This window comes from Triticum dicoccoides, chromosome 5B (genome assembly GCF_002162155.2).
Source record: "Triticum dicoccoides isolate Atlit2015 ecotype Zavitan chromosome 5B, WEW_v2.0, whole genome shotgun sequence".
In the NCBI taxonomy this organism is placed as follows: domain Eukaryota; kingdom Viridiplantae; phylum Streptophyta; class Magnoliopsida; order Poales; family Poaceae; genus Triticum; species Triticum dicoccoides.
In genome coordinates, this window is record NC_041389.1 from 431,301,343 (window position 1) to 431,310,536 (window position 9,194).

Here is a 9,194-nt window from a genome sequence, read left to right on the forward strand (position 1 = left end):
CGACGCCGGCGACCCCTCATTCAACCTCAGACAACCGAGGACGTCAACCAGTTCGTCGCCGTCGGCTCCCTCCGGCTCCCTCGTCCGCTTCCCTACCCCCGCTGTGAGCCGCCGTTCATTTCCCCTCTCTCCCATGCTCGATTTTCTGTCGTAGCATCGTCGCCACGAGTTACTGCACCTCCTCGTCCGCCATTGCCGCACGCCTTTGCGCTTGTCGCGTCCGTGCCCGTGACTGCGCACTACGCGTGAGCTCGCACGCCATCGCAGTCCCCGCGCGCCTCAGCTGTGTCCCGCGCCCATGCACTCCCCGCCCACGGCCGCAGTGCCCCGCCTGCCTTCCGTTCTGCCCCTGGTCTTCATCCGCTGCTGGCCTCGACGAGCCCCTCTGCCCCTTGTAGCTGCTTCTCTCCCTTTGCCCGCACCGCGAACCACTGGCCGCGCCTTCCCGCTGCATGCTGATGCGCTGCTGCCGGCTGGCCTCGCCATGCCCGCCTCGGGCCACCGCGTCCGCATAGCCACAACCTCCCGTCGGCCGCCCACTCATCTTCACCGCGACGCCCCCTTCAGCCAACCCCGCGGCTTCACTCTCCTTCCCATAGATGCACGCGGGCTCGGGTTAGCCCCCAATGGCCTCGGCGACGCAGGCCGCCGCCCATAGCTCCGCTACGGCGAGCCTTTGCCGTCCTGGGTGGCCGCCAACGCTCCCCCGGCCTCTGACTGGCTGTGCCACTGCCAGCGGGCCCGACCCAATCTAATTAGGGGCTAAAATCCCCACTAACTCTAACCCACTCCCCTAAACCCCACTGACAATTGGGCACCAGGCCACTAATTAAAACCTGTTAATTTTTAATAAAAACTATATTTAGGCCCTGAGTCAATCACGCGCGGATCCCATCGAGCCAACTGACTGGTCAACTATGGGCCAGTCAACTGCTGAGACAACAGTTGACTGGACCCACTGTCAGCCCCTGGTACACCTATGGGCTATGGGTGCACTGCATCGGGTGCACCTAGTGATTAACTGTAATATTTTCGAATTAATATTAAATCCAGACATTTAAGAAAATGCTTTAAACTTTGATAAATCATAGAAAATAATCCGTAACTTGGATGAAAAGTTTTCTACATGAAAGTTGCTCAGAAAAATACAACGAATCCGAATACGCGGTCTATTCAACAGTCACATGCACCTAGCATGCTGAACATGGAACCGTCCCCTCTCTTTCACCTGTCCGGAATCGGCCTAACGCCGGGAATTCATCCTCGGATGTTTTTCCCCTCTGTCTGCAACATGTAGTACTACGTTAGGTCGACCCTAGTTCTTCATATCGTCATGTCATGCTTAGAGATACCTCTGTTTGCTCTGTATTTACTGTCTCTTCCCCCTCTTCTCTCCGGTAGACCCCGAGACCGGTGCTGCCCCAATGATCGACTACATCACCGACGACACTTTTTTTTTCAGCAGAGCTTCCAGGCAAGCAAACCCCCTTGTTCATTGCGATATCGCCCATTTCTTTCCCTATCTTGCTTGCATTATTTCCCTCTCTTGCTTGCATTAGAACTGCTACCGCTTTTGTATGATCCTATTATGATGCATAGCCCGTTTTTGTTACCTGCTTTCATACCTTACCTGCTTATTCTAAACTACTTAGTATAGGTTGGTTAGAGATCCATTAGTGACCCCCACCTTGTCCCAGTTGCCCTGCTTTATGTTCGATGACTCGATCAACGTGATCGACGTCCATGCCCCGACACCGCACATCACCCCCTTTGTTGTATGACACTAATGGGTTACTATCGAGTGCCGAGAGTGATACCTCGTCAGCACTTCTGATGTTAACCTTGTAGGTTAGTTCATCGATTGTGGTCATCGAGGGTGATTCCTCCTTCACCACTCCCGATAACGACGCTGTCGTGCAACTCCTCAAGAGTGGACCTTGAGGGTGATTCCTCCTAGGTTCACCTTGACGATTACATTAGGTGGAATTCCACCGAGGGTGATTCCTCAGGGTTCCCCTTGGTGTTTTGGGCACACGGTTACTATGACTTTACCACATAACCGTGATACTGAAGTCGGGTCGGCCCTGAGGGGTACCCGCGCGAGCATATTTGAGAGTGATGTGGAGTCAGGTTGACCTGGAAGGTGCCCACGAGATAACTACGTGGCATAGCCAGGCATTCATAGCCCTTGCCGCAAGTCCACGAGATGGGGCGACGGGGTCACATCGATCGCGAGTCTCTGCTCGTTACCGCGCGCTCCTAAGTCACTAACCGTTTGGATATTTGATCCGAGTAGGCCTCTGGTCTTTTTCGCACTGACCACCACGTGGGAATAAGTATGGGCACTTTGCGTCGTACGATTCTTCCGAAAGCTCACTGACGTCAGCAACTGAGCGGCGCGCGCTGGGTTGGACTGGAACGCCTTCGCTTGTATAAGGGAGGCTAGGTCTGCTCACCGCCGCATTTGCAATGCGCAGGATTGCAAAGGACAATTGGCCCATGACCCCTTCGCATTTAGGATGTAGACCTGCGTGCTGGCCTCTCTGTTGAGCCTAGGTAGGACTACGGTGTGTTGATCGGCCGAGGCCGGTCATGACCTGATGGTGTGTCCGGCCGGAGTTGATAGAGCGTGTTGGGTAAGTTTGTGCACCCTGCAGTGAAGAAAACATCTATCGATTGCCTGTCCTACGGTAACGGACGCTCGGAGTTGTATCCCGATCGATACAACTAGAACTGGATACTGAATGCTGAGGCATGTATTGGATATGTGGCTCCGAGATTGCTTTCCCGCAGTGAGTCGGGGAATGATCTCTGGACATTATTTCTACAACATGTTTGTTAAATATAAACTGCTATTCTATACTCTTCTGATTGCTGGAAGATGCTTGGAGCTGCTTGAAGATGCCAGTCTTCGATAGGCTAGGTTTTCCCCTTCTCTTCTGGCATTCTATAGCTCAGTTCACAGATACTACCCATTTCATTGATACCTATGCATATGTAGTGTAGATCCTTGCTTGCGAGTACTTTGGATGAGTACTCACGGTTGCTTTGCTCCCCTTTTTCCACCTCTTTCAATTCTTCTCGAATACTGCAACAGATGGTGGATCCCAGGATCCAGACGCCACCTTCGATGATGACTGCTACTACACTGAGGGTGCCTACTACTACGTGGAGGCCGCCGACGACCAGGAGTAGTTAGGAGGCTCCCAGGCAGGAGGCCTTGCCTTTTCGATCGATGTTGATTTTGTGCTAGCCTTCTTAAGGCAAACTTGTTAACCCATGTATGTACTAATATATTGTTGCTTCCGCTGACTCTTGTGTATTCAAGCTTATGTATTCGAGCCCTCGAGGCCCTGGCTTGTAATATAAAGCTTGTATTATTTTAATTTGTGTCTAGTGTTGTGTTGTGATATCTTCTTGTGAGTCCTTGATCTTGATTGTACACATTTGCGTGTATGCTTAGTGTACGATTGAATCGGGGGCATCACACCAACTTTTTACAGGGTCTGCTTGAGATGCTCTAACCAAGTAGTTGCAGCCTGAACACACAACCATCACACCAGCCATAGCACGTGTAACATCCACTACCCATCCAGCTCCTTTGCTCTGACTGCGTCGAGCGACATCTTTGGATCGAGCAACGCCAGGCTGTAGCTCCGCCCCTCCGCAGCTAACGTCACGCGACGTGCAGTGGCAGTGGCGACGGGAGAGGTGAAGAAAGGCGGCGGCGGTTCTGGTTACTGAGGGATTGCCATCGGAGTCGCTAAGGCCTTGTGCGATGGGAGATGCTTAGAAAAATAAACCGAGTTTGTCTGAAGCACCGGTGCCTATTTCTAAATAAGCACCGGTGCTTAAGGAAAACCTGATTTATTTCTTTAAGCACCTCCTCTAAGCACCTTGCAGTGTACAAGGCCTAACAACGACACGGGGCAGCTCCGCTAATTTCGGATCGGAAGTTTTTCAAATGATACAATGAAATAACAATGAATTGGGGGCATGCAAATGGTAACGGAGAAACACTGGCCATGATTTTTTGCCAATTAAAAACTTTTCCAGAGTAAATTTACTCAAGTGGTGTGATTGATTACATTCAGCCAACATCAAATCTCTGAGATTTTCAGATACATTTGCTATCATGACTTGGTCTCCAGAGATTCTCGCCGTACGTGGCTGCCAGCTCATGTGCAAGGGCGTTGCTGTTTCTTCTTAGCACCAAAATGCAGTGACCATCGAACACGGACAGGGTCTGTTTAATATCTGTCGCCAAAAGGAAACGCTTCGATCTGATTGGATCTTTGTAATTTAGTAGTAAGAGTAGTTCTTTGCCCACTGCAGCACAATCAATTTCTAGTGTCACACATCCTCTGTACACTTTGGCGACACAGCAGGAGGGTTCACGGCATAGCGTATCCAATTCCACCGGACGACGACCCATGTTGCGCCCAACACTTTTTAGTACGATGCTCACCGACCAGTGGGAGAAGCAGATAAACTACAGTGCACCACACCAGGAGAAGAGAGATGGCCGCAGTTCATCCAAGAGACACCGCACTGAGTTCCAGCGCTCCACCTTGCCAACGAGCCCGACGAGCGGCGCCACATCACAACGGGTTCGCTGCCGCATTCGCCGATGGTCATCCGTCACGTCAGGGTCGCCGCTACTACCATCGCGGTTAGGGCTCTTCATTTTCACCGCCGTTGCTATCTCGAGAGTACTCCTATCTTGACAATAAGGGTTCTTCGGGTAGGCCGTCCATATTGCGTGTCTCGCTCGGTCGTGCCTAACCAATCGAAGCAATTAAGAGCGAGGCTCATATACATGTGCACCGCGTACAGTGTGCCTGTCCTAGTTTTGCCGCTTCACGGCATCTTCAAAGCTGAACCATAAACCGCTCGCACCCATTTCGAACGAGCGGCCCGTATATGTTTTGTCATCTAACACGTCTGGATCGAGTCATCCTTTTTCCTTGTAAACCGAAGGCAAATTAAAGGACTTTATGGGCATCCGGACTATTGCCACGCACGCGTTCGACATCCTGGTCTAATATGAAAACCCTATCTGCAGTGGCAGATCCAGCCCAAAATACTAGGGTGGGCCAAAGGTGAGTTCGACTGTGCCTCTTAGATTTTTTTTTTCATTTGTTCGGTAGGTATATAGGTTGGGCCAAGATCTTAGGGTGGGCCCGGTCCCACCCTACACCCTATCGAATCCGCCCCTGCCTCTTCGTGTGAAGTGGTTGCCGCGCATTCATGTTGGTCAGCGCCGCTGCAGAGCGGATGTGACTCCGCGGCATCATTGATGTCGCTTAGAGCGACACGACCGAACGAGCGGGCAAGGCAGATTCAATGCAGATGCGGCGACTGAGAAGTCTACTCCAGCCGCTGCACCGCATTTGAAGTCAGCTTCTAGTCCTTTCGCCTGGCCGTTGCCCATTTAAGGACTCTGGCGTCGTCCAGACCGCACCACTCTCTGATCCTTTCCTCTCCCACCCTCTTCGCTCCGGCGCCGGCGACACCATCGTCTCCACACCATATGCCCATATTGTGATTCTCCGCAGCAGAAGGCTGAAGCGGCTACGAATCTTGGCGCCGCCGCCGTCGCTCTCCATGGTCATCTTCCTCAACGGCCGCTGACTCCTCGGATAAGGAAGAGATCGTCATATTCTCCGGCAACGAGGAGGACCAGGCGCCACTGTAGTAGTCGGGTCTTCAAGAAGCCATAGACGAAGAGTTCTTGCGGTAGATCGAACTGTTGATAGATCAGTCCTCGTGAGTGTGGTCTGGCGCCGCCCATGCAGTGGCTAGCACACGTGAAGGAGGGCTGCCGCACTACCGCATCAAGCAGGAGCCAACGTCGCCTCTCTGCCGCACTACCGTGTCAAGCAAGAGTCAGCATTGCCTCTCCTCCATGTTAAGGTGGACCAGCGTCTCCCACACAACCGCGGCATCGAAATCAGACGCCGCATCAAGGAGGAGTTGCCCTCGCCGCGACACATCCGCTATGCCCATGTTGGAATTATGCCCTAGAGACAATAATAATTGTATTATTTATTTTCACCTTCATAATTAGATGTTTATAATCTATGCTATAACTGCAATGTTTCTTGAACTAGGTGATTTCCCCGCGCGTTGCTGCGGGATTTTAAAGATAAATTTTGGATAAATTTTTCTATGAATGAAATGGCCTGAATCAAAAGCTATTATTTTTTGGCAGTATGTAGTGAACAAAGAGCATGTGTGTACGTTGGATCATTGGAGATGGAACAATTAACTTGAGGTGTGCATGTGCTACAAAATAGTTTTAGTAGATGATGATGTGACACAATTGGTGATGTGAAGGGCTGATGGTTCCCCGCCCGTTGTTGCCGGATATTGTAGTTCATTTGACATGTCAATTTTGGCCAGGAGTGTTGATTCACATTTGTACATGACTACATAGAAAAAGAGCCCCAAGTAACATATTGTTTGCTTCAATGGAACATCATCAAACAAAAGTAACAAATTTCAGTCGGCCATTCCTCCATCATCAGTGCATTGCAATGGGAACAATAAGGAAATATAACTATAAATGGAACCAAAAGGAAGAAAAATCAAAATGTCCCCAATAAATTTTGTGTATTGGGTTGTAACAAAGGAAGGTGGAAGCAATATAAATAACATTTCAGTCAATAGTACACGCCTTCAAGGTTTGCAAATAAGATGATTCTGCTTTGACAGCAATGGCAGCACTGGATGGAAAAACATAATAGAACAAGCTTAAAATTAACTCTCAAATGCACAGACATAAAAGAAGTGTGAAATCACAATATATTTTCTTTACTGGAAAATATTTTAAAAAACTCAATTGCTCCACTGTCGGCGGAGGGTCAATTGCAAACTCAGTGACATACCCTTCTTGTTAGAACCAAGGTTGTAGCCTTACACCTGCAAGACTTACGACCATGCTAGAAGCCCTTCCTTAAAAATACTGAAAAATAGAATGTGAGATAAATATTATTTGGAATATATCAACAAAATCTGATGGATTATTTTGAAATGTACCTAAAATCTCGTGTTTTCCAGTTAAGCAAATAGCATGTATGTTCCAAAGGGATACTATGACATAGCTGCAAGGCTACAGGTGAAGGGCACAAATTTTTTTGTTGGATATTATAGTACGATAAATTCAGCTTGTACTCTATGATTGTCATATGTGCATTTGTATGAACCTTATGGCTGCACCAATCATTGAAAAAAAAACGTGCAAAAACTACCCAATTGCATTATGCACATGAATTTTCATTTTCCTTTAAAAAGGTAAGAGAGTAGTACTGTAGCAATGCACAACCTGAATAAAAATATATGAAAATAATCTGAGATACAAACACACACGCAGGAAAATTTGCATGTAGTCTCTGTATCATATAATGAGTAATCTTTCTGAAAGGAAGTGAAGTTCCTACTTCGAATGTTAACGAACGACTATAAGTAATTCATCCGGGGGCATTCAAAGGCATATTTTTACAGTATACTGAACTACTTAGCTACATACAACCAAATTTCGGCAAAGCAAACAAAGAAGATGACTCGTTACAATCAAATGTTAGATTCAAACAAAAAATGTGTAAGTATACCTGCTTCATAATTTGCATATTGGGTAACACTTGTGGTCTTCATCATTGTCCAGTTTTCACCAGCTCCATAACCAAGTAGTGTTGAAGGGAGCATGACCTGAAATAAATACTTCATGGAGAGAAAGAGTACAGGCATTAGAAGAAAAGTCAGTATATATGCTATCCATACATTTCGATACAGCTCGCATTAGACATGCTTCTGGAAGGATTAATCTGTGTTCAGTAAGAAATCATACTGTGCATTTTCAGTCCTATTTCGTGGTAAAAACAAAGAGAATCATTATTGAATTTCAACTCACTTACAAATGTCCCAGGCTCTTCTTCTCAGTATGTTGTCGGCTGATCTGTGAATCTAATAGTCGGCCTCAGATGGGGCCGATGAAACCAAGTAACGAACGCCCAACGGTTTACACGCATCGGCATCCTGAAGAAATCCAGAAATCAAGCATGCACGATCAAACAAACAAAAGCAGGATCTGGCATGGATGGGGAAGGAGATGAGCCGATGCAGATTGCAGAGTGCATAGATCCTCCCATCACATAAAAAAAAGCAAATCTAGTAAGATAAACTACGTTTCTAGTAGTAACGCCATTGAGCAAAAGCGGCCCAAAGGCATAAAAAAGATGACCAGGTTTCCACTCTGATCTACTCTGTTTACGAAGTTGCAGGCCAGGATACGCTAAAGGAATATAAGTTGAAGTTAACCAGCTAATGTTGTCTTGACCAGAGAGTGGAAGCGGGAGTTGTAACCACATCTCTAAACGTAAAGAAGAACTGAGAATACGTGCGTATGCCCAAATGTGAAATCTAATCTACCACATCCTTGGAACTCAGAAAGTTCAGGAAGGAACATTGGAATGGTGCCATGGAAAGAGCAAGCAAGATCAAATGGAGCATAAAAAACCTAGAGGGCCTAATTCTAAGAAAAATAAGTTAAGATCGACGAAGAGGAACTGTCGGGGCAGCACGTTGGCACAGTCGCCGAGCAGGCCGTGGTTGTAGCCGACCGTCAGCCGGTTGATGCAACAGAGGTCCTCGGCGCTGAGGCGAGCCCACCGCAGCACGCCAACGCGGAGGGGATCGAGAGAACCAGATCACTGGACACCACCCTGCCACCATCGCGTCAAGCCATGTTGGCCGCGTGCGGGCATAGCGTGCGCTCCAGCTTCGGCACCGCCCGGGCCATAGAGGGAATAGGTACCGAATGACGCGAAGAGGTTCGACATGGAGAGTAATGGGAGCCCGACGCCGCTCGCTCGCCGCTGGTTCTACCCCCGATGGTGGCCGCAACCCTAGAGCGTGGCCTCGTGGGGTTTGTGTCGTTTGGGGTGAGATAAAGATGGGGAATGGGAGACGATGAGGCTAGCTTATGAGGAGTTTCAGACTTCAGACGCAAAGAAGGATGGTTTGATTGCAACGACGGTTCGCTTCTGATTCCGTTGCTTGGGGAAGGAAAAGTCAATAGGAGGGCGCGCCCGACTGTTCAGATGGGGAGTCTGGCTGCTGCGCTCCGTTGCGCTGGACGCGGTGCAGGGAAAAAAAGGGGCGATGGGTTCGTCTGATTCAGGGGCAGAGAGATA

At 48.7% G+C, this 9,194-nt stretch overlaps 1 long non-coding RNA gene across 1 annotated transcript; it reads right to left on the reverse strand.

Moving 5' to 3' along the window:
• Nucleotides 1-6,743: 6,743 nt before the first annotated feature.
• On the reverse strand, nt 6,744-8,949 carry LOC119310032. Its single transcript, XR_005150658.1, has 2 exons — nt 7,614-8,949; nt 6,744-6,967 (listed from the first exon to the last, which is right to left on the reverse strand). It is a non-coding gene; the product is annotated as an uncharacterized LOC119310032 (long non-coding RNA).
• Nucleotides 8,950-9,194: the final 245 nt, after the last annotated feature.